At 54.7% G+C, this 13,170-nt stretch overlaps 1 protein-coding gene across 2 annotated transcripts in view; it reads left to right on the top strand.

Moving 5' to 3' along the window:
- Positions 1–13,170, top strand: part of Ece1 (endothelin converting enzyme 1) — an 87,609-nt gene that overhangs the window by 22,155 nt on the left and 52,284 nt on the right. The window contains exon 1 of one of the 2 annotated variants that reach the window (XM_048350409.1): positions 4,512–4,515. The exons of the other annotated variant lie outside the window; for it this stretch is intronic. The gene's annotated coding sequence lies outside the window, so the exon portion shown is untranslated. Of the gene's footprint in view, positions 1–4,511; positions 4,516–13,170 lie in introns of those variants that run through there. 2 annotated transcript variants of the gene reach the window in all.

Here is a 13,170-nt window from a genome sequence, read left to right as displayed (position 1 = left end):
GAGCTGTAGAGACGGAGGATGGAAGCACACAGCGCCAGCACCTGGTGAGGACCTTCTGGCCCAGCCTCACCTGGGACATCCAAGAGGGGGGATGCCCTTTTTCATTCGCATTCCTTCCTCTTCTAAAGCCGCTGGTGCGGAGCATGGTCCCCTCCAGTGCACCTGGAGGTGTGGACACCCCCCCAAAGGGGGGACACTGGCTCTGGATTGAGTTTGGGGACCACACAAGTCCCCCCGAGCCTGCAGTTGGGCCAGACTCTTGGATTCCACACTCTGCTATGGCAGAGACCACAGAGGTCACCCCAGGATGGACTGGGGCCCAGTGGTCAAGATCCCCATTGAAGATGGGGAGCTGGGGGTCCAAAGAGAGGTGGGGAGAAATGGGCAATGTGGGGTCTGGAGAGTGGGGTGTCCCCAGTGGGAGGGTCCAGCCAGGTGAGGAGGAGAGGTCTGATAAGCAGTAGGGGTGTGTGGCAGCTGCCAGCCCAGTACCAACTATGACTTCCTCCTCACTGTGAGGCACAGACAGTTTGGAAGGTGGGTCGGGGCACTGGTGGTCCTGCAGGCAGCTGCATCCAGAGTCACCCACTGGGCCCTGCTGCTCCCTCTCCTGGGGGGGCTCCTGGGTTCTGGGTACTACACTAGGTCCTTTTCCCCAAGGGTCACCAAGAGTCCCTTCCTGACTTTAAACAGGTCATCAGTGGGAAGCACTTTACTTCCGCCTCCACCCTCCTGATGGGTGAGTGTCCTGCACATTGGTGTCCTGCATGGATCTGGGCTGCTGTCACTGGACACTAGCCAGGTTTCTCGTTCCCTTCTCTATCCCCTGCTCTGGCGTTTCCTTGGCCAAGGCTCCTGGTGAACACAGGACTGACGGGAGTTCAGTGTATGCCCAGCAGGGGGCCAGGGGAAGGTCTCTAAGCCTTAGGACTGAGACTGGGCCATCGATATTGAGGGGACAGCGGAGAGCAGTGTGACCCACAGTAGGGGAGCATGAGTCATCAAACGTGGCTTGCATATAAAGGGACCCTTCCCATTTTGGAGCAAGTTTAAGTTATGTTCCCGGCTGGCTTAATGGCTTCTAACGTCACCTGTGTACAAGGCACGCAGTTCTGGAGTTCGAGAAGAGCAGATCCGGCCTGGCTGCCTAGGCAGAATCACTTAGGGCTCCTCGGCCCTGGAGGCCGTGATCAGAAGCTGGGAACCCAGGATGCCTCCTGAGTGGGGAGTGAAGGGCGCCTCATCTCCAGACTGATTCACAAAGAACTGCAAGGCTACAAGATGCCAGACTCAAGACTCAGGGCAGTCACATGAGACTGAGAAGACCTGTGTTCAAGAAACAGGCTTGCTCTGTGCCTGTAAGGGGGGGAAAATCTCTTTTCATTTTTCTTTGCTGTGATGGCCCTGGGATGTGAACTCGGGGCATCATGCTTATGAGCAGAGTGCAGTGCTTCTGAGCCACGTCTCCAGCCTGGCTGCACTGGTTGTTTGTAGGAGAGGATTTTGCTTCCCACCCCAGTGTGTGCCTGAGCTGTGCTGGTTTTCCTCAAGGCTTCCCACCATGGCTGGGGTCCTAGGCACTGAGCACCACACCCTTTCCCTCCGCAGAGGCGGAGCTTCATGGACTTTTCTGCCCCAGCCGACCTCACATCCTGATCCTCCCCATTTGTGCTTCCGAGTTACTGAGATTACAAGCATGAGCCACGGTGCCCAGCCTAGGCCAGTCTGACCTCAGGCTTTAGCTTCTCTGAGCTGTCTCTTCTGTCTGTTAGAATGTGGGTGGTATTGACTCTCTCAGAGTTATTGGTCAATGAGTTAATGTGTGTGACAGATTAAGCACAGTGCCCCGAAAGTAGCTGGTGATTGCAGGAGGAGGGTGTTCTATTAGAGACACAGACAAATCACTCTTGATGCACATGGACAAGGCAGCCCAGTTTGCACAGGGGGACTCATGGAGGAGATGACATGTCATCAGGGTCTTGAAGGATGAATAGGAGTTGTCCAAGCCAAGTGTTCTGTAGTAGGGCATCGAGAGGAATATGGATGGAACTGCACACGCAGAAACACAGACTTACTGCATACAGTAGATTCTCAATCCCAAGAACAAGGTGCGGACAAGCTAGTGAAAGACCCCATGGCGTTGCCCGGATTCTGAGGAGGCCGTGGGTCAGGATAGTCAGACAGTCTTCCTGGAGGGGGGATGAGAAGGGCCTGACCCATCATTTTCTGGCTGGGCAGGGACAGGAGAGGGTTAGCCCACTCTGGCAGGGCCAGGGACAACCATCTGTCTGCTGTGTTCCTGTCACTAGGGTGTGGGTTTGTCCCTCTCTTGGAAGAGAAGGAAATTTGCTGCTAATTGTTAATTGTGCAATTGCAAATTGGCTCCTGAGCTAAAACTGAGCAGAGCCAAGCCCAAAGGGGGAGGAGGAGCAGAGCGGCTCCAGAGCCAGGCTTCTTGGGGCCTGAGAGGGGGGTTGGAGAGGTTGCTGTGCGAGTGTCCCGGGCAGAGATGCCTGTGTCTCTCTTCCTAGAACCCACTCATTCTGTAGCACTCGAGGGCCGGGCAGACCTGGATTCCTGAGAAGATAGAGTCTCATCCTCTCCCCAGCTATGTGACCTCAGACTAGTTACTTAACCTCTCTGGGCTTCTATTTCCACCTCTCTTCCAGGGGATTCCCTGAATGGTAAAATAAAATACAAAGAAACACTTGTAAAGTGCTTAGCCCAGGCCCAGGATGGAGTCGCTGCTTAAGACGTGGTTTTCATTGTCCTTACTGCCACCACATCTGCAGCCCAGGCCACACTGTCGCCCCAGGCTTGTTCCAGCTGCCCAGGCCCTCTCCCTGGGAGTGCGAACATTCCCCTGTTGTCATGTAACAGCCAGTGACACAGCTGGCACCTTGGCAGCATCTCTCCTGGGAGGCAGAAGTCGAGTCCCCGTGGGGCCTCTTCCTGGATTATCCCAAGGATTATCACGCTTTCCACATGAAGACACGTGCTCAGAGTAGTGAGGCAGCTTGCCCAGGGCCACACAGCAGTACACGGAAGGCACTAAGCCCAGGTCACTCTGCTGCAAAACCTCTGCTTTCCTCTCCAGCTGGCTCCCGGGGAGTCTGAGCTTAGTGCTCAGCTCCTCTATGCCCTCTTTGTGATGTCTTCCCATCCTCTGTGTCCCTCCACCCCAAGTCTGCTCTGCACCTGGACACAGTTCTGAGCTAAGGCTATGGCTTGGTCCTGTGAGCTGTTACATTCCTGGGTCCCAGCCCCCTACTGAGCTGCCATGTGCTGTGGGTAGTGGAGTGGGGGTGATGGAGACCTGGTGGGGAGCCGTCTGGGTGGGCCTCCTGAGGCAGGCATTCCTGGTCGGTCACCAGGGCAGCACCTGGCCTTGCTGAGGGCCACTCTGATTGCCTGGGGCTGGACTTAGGGCCTTGGCACTGGGGCAGATGGGCAATAATCACTGTGTGCTGAGTTTGGATTTCAGCATCCACAAGGGACTCCTGGGGGCAGGTGGTGTGGGGCACGCAGAAGGAGCATGGTCACTCTCCCGATGTGTCTCTGCCTCCCTGAGTTTGCAGGTTTCTCACCTGTGTGACAAGTGACAGAGACAGCATGTATCTTCCTGGTTCCTGCAGAGCAGCACCAACATGCAGACCGCTGTTCCTGGCTGCACATGCATGCTCTCTCCTATCTCATCATTACTCTCCTATCTCACCATCTCCCATCTCACCTCACCTGCCTCCTCTTAAGGGACACTGGAGGCCTTAGGCTGCAGCCTCAGCCTTAGAGGCCACCTGCATAGACTTTGAGGGACTTCCAGAAACCCTTGGTCACCGGGGAAAAGAATCCCTTTTCCAGGATTGGGGATAGGAAAAGGAAGTGTTTAATGTGGGTGTAAGGGCCCGAGGTGGGGGAGGATGGGATGCCCCAGGGAGCTCTGACACATGTTCCTGAAAACCTTCTGATCAGACAGCCAGAGAGTCAGGTCTGTGAGACCATCCAGGGCTCTGCTGAACATTGACTGCTCCTCCTCCCTCCCGCCCCCAACTTTCCTCTGCCTTTGAGGAGCTAAATGGCTTGGCATGTGGACGGACATGGGACTGGCCTAGGCTCCATTCACAAAAGGAGTCACCACTGTGCCCCAGTCCCGCCCGGCCCAGGGCTTCCCCAGAAGGCAGCCGCAGAAAACCCCCAGCCCCTGGGCTATAAGCCAGAGCTTCTTACCGGCCTCCTGCCTAGAGCTCAACGGGCCCCAGCCAGAGCCCTTCCTTCATTCACTGTGGCCGAGATTACCGCAGTTGACAGCACGGCTGGGGGCCCTGCAAGAGCCGGGCCCTGCTCCTGTCCTAGAGCTGGCACAGCACCCCACATCCTCTGCGCCCCATTCCCCATCATCCAGGCCAGGCCTGGGTACCGCGGCGTGGTCCGCAGTACCCCGGAGAACTGGACTCCAGGGACAGACTGCTTGAGTTCAAGTTTAACTACATAATCTCCAACAAGTTACTCCAGCTGTGCGTGCCTCTGTTTCCTCATCTGTAAAGTGGCGAAATAAGAGTACCCCCCTTGCTAGGTTCTTTGTGAAGTGCTTGGCACAGCGAAGGTTGGATGGTTGGCTGAACGAATTGATGAGTGAAAGGATGCGTCATGTGTCCAGTCTCTGCTCGGGGTACACAAGGCCCCTCTGCATCTGCCTAGGCATCACCCCGCCATCCCCTCCTGTTGGTCAGGATCATGCCCTTCTGGCCAGCTGCCCGTGGCTGGCATAGACTTGCCACAGCTCTCAGTCCCAAGAATTCCTCGCTCACGTGGTCTGACAGCTTTTCCCTCCAGAAAGCCCCCTCAGGAGTGTAAGAAGTGACAGAAACTTGCCTCCAGCTGCAGTTTCTAATAAAGCAATGATCTTGGCTTAGATAGCCTGAAAGGGCGGGCGGATTAGGGGTTAGGTAGGATGTGACACAGGAGTTCCCAATGATGCTGTTGGGTTTTTCCTCTCCTCCTTCATCCAGGGTCCTGCCTTCCCTCTTTGTGCTGTTCACTCCTCTTTCCTATCATCAGACATCCTTCATATGACAGGCCAGGCTCAGCTTGTGGCAGCCTAGAGCTCTAGAGAAAAGAAACCTCTCTCCTTCTGGGGGATGAATTATTCCAAGTCCCAGGGAAGAACTCTGATTGGCCAGGCTTGCTTCATGTTCCCTCCCCTGTGACACAATGGAGGTGGGGCCAGATAAATGATTGGCAGCCCAACTGGTACCCCATGGAGTGGGGAAGGAACAGCTCCTGCTGTTAGCAGGAGAAGGGAGGTAGATTGACAGAATCAACCTGTGTCTACACCATCTCTCCTGACAGCCAGCCCTGCAAACTGTAATGGAAAAACCTTTCTCAGCCTCTCCCCAGACCCTGCAGAGCTGCCAGAGATGTGGCTCAAGTACCTGATAAAAGGTACAGTGTTCTAATCACCTTGGCTCTCTCCCACTCAATTGTAGAACCTTTTCCATTTCTACCCACCCACAAGCACCACATTCATCCCAGAAAACCCACATGACTAGGCGATTGTCACCCATCCCTTGGGACATGGGAGATGGATCCCGTAACACGTGCCCTCTGGACAACATTGGCCCTGGCAGGGCTTGAGACAGGAGGCCTGCTTGTCCTACGAGCCTCAATAAACACTTGTTCCACTGAAGCCCTGAGACAGGAGTCACTTCAGCTGGGGGCGAAGGAAATGCTGTCTAAGATGAATCTTGCGCCCAGAGTAAAGCTGGCGTGAGGTTTTCTAGGGGACAGAAAGAGCCTAACAGAAACAGGTCTAGAGGAGCCGTCCGAGAGATGTCTCCTGGGGAGGGTAGGCAGCTCCCTCTGGCTGATGGGAGGGGCTTGCTCCTGGCCTCATGCCAAGAACAGGCTGGCCAGGTTTCTAGAAGGTTTCTGCCCCAGATCTTCAAGGGATCCCATTGGGGTACTAGGAACATAGGGGGCCAGTTCCCTCTCTTCTGTCCTGCCCCATATAGAGGCTCAAGGAAGGGTCTCAGCCTTTAGAAGTGGCACCTTCCCCTGTGCCTGGCTGCCTCCCTCATAGGTGTGTCTACCCCTTCCATTCCTGTCTTCAGCCTAATGCTGGAAGTAGAGGCTGGTGTGGGTATAACCTGGGGGTCGGTTCTCATAGGCATAGCCTGGTGCTTGGCTCTCGGGGCACGGCCTGGTGGTTGGCCCCTGGCTGGTGAGGCACAGCCTCCATTTCCTACCCTCTGCTATTTTCCTGAGGCATGAAGAGCCTGGCTGCCTTTCCTGATCTCCACAAGGATGGGGGTGATCACTTCCTTGGGGGTGGGCTCTGGTCAGGGCAGGGGGTCAAAGGACAGTGTGTGTGTGTACCGTGCTAAGCACTTTACACTGGCAGCTAATGCTGGTGAAAGGTAGGTTTCAGACGTCATTGCACACTCATCGATAAAAGCTCACTTCCTGGCACATGTAGCAGCTACGTAACAGGTACCTGCATACCTATTGCATGCATAGGGTCATATATCATGTACACCTGCTGTGCACCAGGTTCATGGGGGACATTTGAGTGAATGAGGGGGCCAGTGAGCAGGCGGGCACTGACATCTGGCTTTTCAGAGGCTCCAAGGAGCTGGATAGGGAAGAATGCATGCAGGGGAGGCAGATGTGGCTCCCGCTCAGCCCAGCCCACCCTCTCTGTTCCCAGCAGCGCCCAGGGTGAGCCCCCATCTCTCTCCCTGCCCAGATGGGGCCCAGATCCCTTGGCATGGGGGAGGGAGGTGTCCCTGGAGACTGAAGTGACTCCTGTCCCACCACCATGACCACAACAGTGTTGGTGGGTATCCGGTGCTGTTCCTTCACTCAGGTTCCAGCTGCTGGGCGTGGTGGCTGAATGTAGATTTTCCCCCAGCTCAACAGCTGCCATCCCCCCACCCCCACCAAGCCCGAAGCCTGCTTGTCTTTACCACTGTCTGCTTTTCAAAGGAGATTCTCACAAGTGGAAACACCCTCACCGCCCCACACTACTCCTGGCCCTCCCTGTTCTAGAATGTCAGAGTTGACTACTCACCTCGCAGTTCTCTGAGAGATATTTCCTGGTCCCTATGTATGGTGCCACCTCAAGAACATGGTGGATGTGCCCACCCTGAGAGAGAGGGCGTGACTGTGATGCCAACCTGTACAGAGGAAATGGGTTCAGGGGGCAAGTGTGCAGGAGCCTCTGCCCACTGCTGGCAAAGGGTTCAAACCCAGTACTTGTTGCCTGTTTCTCATACCCTCGGCCATCTGCTCAGCTCATGTTTACTGAGCAGCTGCTTACTATTTACTGTCAGGCCCTGAGTGGCCAGGATCCTAGTGCCCGACCTGGCCGAGTACCCAGACTTCCATCTGAACCGAAGGGAGCCCAGCTTTTATGACATTGTCTACACTGGCCTTGGCCAGTAGAACTTTCCATGTCGATCTAAATGTCCTCTCAGTTCTGTCCAGTAGCCATGCATGGCGAGTGCCAATGAGAAACTGAGAATTTCATTTGATTCCATCTACTTTAGTGAATTTAAAGAGCTGGTGGCTTCTATGTTAGGTACCCAAGGTCTGTGTGGCTCTTTGAAGATCAACCAGTCACAGATTTAAACTGTAGATCTCTGACTCCAGGTGCCCAGGGGCCTGCAGGCAAGTGGGCCACCCGACCAGAGGCATCTTGAGTTACCTCAATGTCCCAGACTCACAAATGCCATCAGACTCAGTCCCTCTTTTCAACCATCTCCCCATCACCACTCTCATTTCATTTCTTTAATGTTTTATTTATTTATTTTTTGTATTTATGTGGTACCAAGGAATTGAACCCAGGGTCCCTCATGCGTGCTAGGCAAGCACCCTACCACTAAGCCATATTCCTTGCCCCATTCTTTCCATCTTATGCAGGTGTTATTTCCATAGATGAAAATGCACAGGCCAGAAATAAATGGTTGAATGTTTTGTTTTGTATTTTTGTGCCGGTCCTGGAGCTTGAACTCAGAGCCTGGACAGTACTGTCCCTAAGCTTTTGTGCTCAAGGCTTGGCGTAGAGCACAGCGCCATTTCTGACTTTTTAGTTGGGAGATAAGAATCCCACAGACTTTCCTGCCTGGGCTGGCTTTGAACTGTGTGGCCCTCAAATCTCAGCCTCCTGAGTAGCTAGGAATTCAGGCATGAACCACCAACACCTAACCCCAGCCTTGTGTTCTTGTTTAGCTTTTCTCCTTTCAAGGTTGGTGCTCTGCCACTTGAGCCACACCTCCGCTTCCAATTTTTTGATGGTTCACTGGAGATGAGACTCAAGGATTTGTTGGTCCAGGCTGGCTTTGAATTATGGTCCTCAGATCTCAGCCTCATGGGTAGCTAGGTTTACAGGCATGAGCCATCGGTATCCAGTGATTGGATGAGTTTCAACAAGCCCAGACACCTGTCTAGCCACTGTAGACTCAAGGTAATTTCTGGAACATTCCCCTCCCCCAGAAAAATCCCCTCCTGTTCCTTTCTAGTAAGTTCTGCCTCCAGAGGCCACTGCTATTCTGATCTGTCATGGTAGATTCTTGTGGCCTGTTGGGAAACTTCACATAAACCATTTTCTCCTCTTGGCCTGAGATGAGGTGACATGACGTAGGCCTCTTTTCTCTTCCTCACCCAGGACAGGGCAGCATGGTAGAAAGCAACCATGGGCCCTGGGCTGCCATAGAGGTAGCCAGGGCAGGGCTGGGTGGCAGCCCCATGGGCCCTATGGTCTGTCCAAGGCTGCTGCTTGGACATGTTTTCATGTAAAATCTCCACTTGTTGATGTTTCAAAAACGTGTCCACATCTGTGGGCCAGATTTGACCAGGAGATGGCTAGGACTAAGCTTGAGCTCCGCCGGGGGCCAGAGGAATGCCAATGGCAGGAAAAGCTGCTTTGCCCTGGCTTCCCCTCGTCTCAAGCCTGTTCTCAGGGCTCTCTTACAAAGCCACTCAATCCTCCTAACGATTTACTTGTAAATCCATCTCGCACATGAGCCAGCTCAGCCTGGTTGGGACTGAGAGTTGGAATCGAGTGACTAGCTGGAGGTTACGGACCAAAGGCCCTGGCTGAGCCAGGTCGGAGCCCTGACTGGCTGTTTCAGGGCACTACATTCCTGGCCATTGCCTGTTCTCCTCTGCCAGTGTGTGTGTGGGGGGGGGGGGCGGGGAGGCTACCAGGGGTGGCTGTGTCACCTTGGTGCAGCTCCGCCAGCTGCTGAGGGCTCTGCCTCCCTGAACAAGCCTGAGAATGCCTGGCCCTGCCTGTCCTGCCTACTGGGACTGCCCTGGCACGAGCGGGCATGTTTCCTGTCCAGACAGCTTGGCTGGCAGGCAGAAGAGCCCTGGCTTTAGCAAGTGCTGGGGAGGCAGCCTGTGGTGGGCAGGGAGGAGAGCCTGGCTACTGCTTGACATGGAGCCAGGAGGGAGACCAGGGGCCGAGGAGCAGGAGGGTAGGGGCAACTCAGGAAGAGGACAGAAGGACTGCCCAGGCCCCCTGGGTGCAAGGGGCAGGACATCAGCACTCCCTGGGGGTTCCTGACAGGTCCAGACCAGCCTGCTCCCTGGAGAAGGCAGCGATCAGGATCACTAGGCAGCCCCCCCTTTCAGGGCAGGCAGGGAGCGCAGAGGAGGCGCCGGCTCCCGGTTCCCACTCTTAGGTCCTTTAGATACCATCTGGCTGTGGGGAAAGGACCTGGGGTCTCTCTGGAGCCTGAAGGGGCTACCAGGAGGATGGACAAACCAGACCCACCTCTCTGTTTTTAATCTCTGTCAGCCAGTACAAAGGGCATGTACCCTCATGTATGATTTGTTGTGGGGTTCTCCCCCACCCCCTGTTTTCTCTCTACCTCTGTGTTGTTAGGACTGCCCCTGAGAAAGCCAGCACTTCAAGAAATAAAAGTGGTTCCATAGCTAAAGAAGAGAGGGATTAAAGGTGGAAGGTGTGTAGCCTGTTTAGCACCTGCCTGGGGCCCAGCATGGGGCTCAAGAATGGGAGGAGGGACAAGGTGGCAGGACCGGGCAGAGGCATGCCTGGAGGAGGTGATGGAAGGCTGAGCTTGTACACTTTAGCATCTTAAGCTGCTGCTTCCTCTGGAGCCAAGATTGTGTCCTGGGGCAGACCTAGTACTCCTTGGGTCAAGATGCCCCCCGGGGCTGGTACCCCCAGGGCCTTTGCACATCTTCCAAAAGCCTTCAGGTGGGACCATAGATCCAGGTTGGGCCACGTGCAGAGTGGAGAGGCAGGCTGGCCCTGGGTTGGCCACATCAACCCTCTAAGCCTTCCTTTTCTCATTGGTCAGATGAGGGCAGTGCTACCTGCTGTCCAGGGTGAGGGTCTGCTGTACGGTCAGTGCCCAGCAAAAGGCATCCCAGACTCTTGGGAGCACCATGCACATTAGCTCTGAACTCCCCAATGCCCCAATCTTCCAGGGCTGGGAGAAACACCTGGCTGCTTCCTGTCTCACTGGACAAAGGTACCTGGGAGCACCTTGGCTACTAGTTGTCCACTCACTGAGCACTTGCTGCAGTCACCTTTCCCAGGAGGACAGGGCTGTGGCTGGAGCCTGGACAGTGAGCTGCTCAGGATGGGGTAGAATCGAGGCTTGAACCTGTGAGGCCTGGCTCCCTGACCTGCCCTCCTAACAGGGAAGTGTTGACTTGGGTGCTAGCTCACAACCGAGGAACAGACACAACCTGCTAGGTATGGTGTCTGGGCTGGGATGTGGGGCCCTCTGCCTGCTCCAACTCCAGTGCTCTCCCCCCCCCCCCGCCCAGTTTCTCTCTTCCTCTTGAGGAATGCACTGTCCAGCTTGAATGACCATAGCCAGCGAGTCTCAACTCGTATGCCCACCGCAGTGGGCCGGCCCTACGCTGGCCAGTCTCCAGCCACCTACTCCTTTCCTCTCTGGCAGAGAAGCCAGGTGGCTCTCAAACTGTATTTCTTGGTTCCCTTGAGAGAGACAGATTCAGGGGCAGGACTTGAAGCCACTCAGGGCATAGGCTGCTGGGCCCTGTGTTACCTTTATTGCTGTACTTTGTATTTTTTATTTACTTATTTATTTTTGCTTGTACTTAAACTCAAGGCTTGATGCTCACTCAGTTTGCACATGGCTGGTGCTCTACCATATGAGCCATACCTCCACTTCCAGCTCTTTCTTGGTTAATTGGAGATGGGATCTCACAGACTTTTCTATTTGGCTTGCTTCAAATGTCAATCTGGATCTCAGCCTTCTGTGTACTAGGATTGCACATGTGAGCCACCAATACCTTGGCTTTCACCTGTGTGATTTGAGCTGCTGTGTTGAATTTTTGAAAATAAGTGAATATGAGAGTTTAAAAATAATCTATTTATTTAGCTGGGGCTGTAGTTTAGCAATAGAGAGCACTTACCTAGCAGGCACAATTCCCTGACTCAATCACCAACCCTGCAAAAAGAAGAAAAGGGGGACTGAGAATATGGCCTAGTGATAGAGTGCTTGCCTTGTATACATGAAGCCCTGGGTTCAGTTCCTCAGCACCACAGATATAGAAAAGGCCAGAGGTGGTGCTGTGGCTTAAGTGGTAGAGTGCTAGCCTTGAGCAAAAAGCAGTGCGGCGGCGGAGGAGGAGGAGGAGGAGGAGGAGGAGGAGGAGGAGGAGGAGGAGGAGGAGGAGGAGGAGGAGGAGGAGGAGGAGGAGGAGGAGGAGGAGGAGGAGGAGGAGGAGGAGGAGGAGGAGGAGGAGGAGGAGGAGGAGGAGGAGGAGGAGGAGGAGGAGGAGGAGGAGGAGGAGGAGGAGGAGGAGGAGGAGGAGGAGGAGGAGGAGGAGGAGGAGGAGGAGGAGGAGGAGGAGGAGGAGGAGGAGGAGGAGGAGGAGGAGGAGGAGGAGGAGGAGGAGGAGGAGGAGGAGGAGGAGGAATGTATGCATTTGCAAACTACTGTTCGGATCTATCAGTTACATCCCCATTTTACAGATGGACAGGTGGATGGCAAAGCTCATTCTTTTTCCATAAATGGCAATAATATTGAGGCACTGTTCCAAGCCTCTTTACAAGCCTATGGAGGGGAATGCTAGTGTTTGCTACATTCTACAGGAAAAGATACTGAGGCTCGGAGGTGCAAAGATGAGAATCAAGGGAGCCTGGCCCCCTAACCCACTACCCCATCCCACTCTCAGGCTGCACCCACACTTCTCTGTGTTCCTAAGGGGGAAGTCACTAGCTGACGGCATCCCTCACCTCACCTGAGTGGCCTGGCTTGCAGTTCATGGATCCAGAGCTGCCTGTCCATCACCTTCTCCCTCCATCCCCCCACCCTTCACCTGTCCACCTGGCTAACCCAAATAGTAATTAGCCATTTCTATGACTTGTTTCCTGTTGGGTCTAATTACTGGGTGGGTCACTACCACCATTGTAAGCACCATTAAATGAGAAGATTAACTCAGTCCTCAGCTTTTATGTGATTAAGATCAGCAAATTGTTCAAGCATACTTGGCTTTCACAGCCAGGGGCTCCCCCCCTTTGCTCTGTGCACATGGGTGCTGAGGCATGGAGGTATTGGGGGTGTTTGCAACTGGTCCCAGGAGTGAGGGCCAGCTGCGGCTTTCTGCTCTGCCCCAAACTTGATGCTCATAGATCAGAGCAGACAGTTCAGCCCCTGTAGCCCGGGAGAGGCCAGGCCTGAAGGGGGTAAGGACCAGGACCGAAGGAAGGAGTGGGAACCACACTTTTATGTCTTGTTGTGGCAAAGCCACATGGAGTGGGGGTCAGCCCAACAGTTGTTGGGTTACCAGATATGTGGCTTTGGGCCCATGACACACCTTCCTGCTGTGTTTTCAGGGTGCTGGGGGGAGCAGCAAAGGGCTCTTGTCCTCCCTCCCTTCCCCAGGAGCTCACCCTTGCCCTGAGCTCCACGTCCTGTTCACTCCAGTGCTGCTTCTCTGCTCACCCTTGGGCTGGGGACCTATGTGGTTCACTTGGTTTATCTTGTGAAGGCCCCAGGAATCTCCATGAGGCACACCAGAGCTATGGGACGGAGGAGAGATGACTGTGGAGGTCTTGGAATGAGATCCTATCAGCTTGTTTCTGGGGAGCACAGGGAAAGGGTCACAGAGAACCCCAAGAAGGCTCCCTGGGGGTAGCAGCATCCAAGCTGAGGCGTGAGCCTG

Source organism: Perognathus longimembris, chromosome 7, assembly GCF_023159225.1.
Source record: "Perognathus longimembris pacificus isolate PPM17 chromosome 7, ASM2315922v1, whole genome shotgun sequence".
NCBI lineage: Eukaryota > Metazoa > Chordata > Mammalia > Rodentia > Heteromyidae > Perognathus > Perognathus longimembris.
This window is presented reverse-complemented; position numbering and strand designations above follow the sequence as displayed.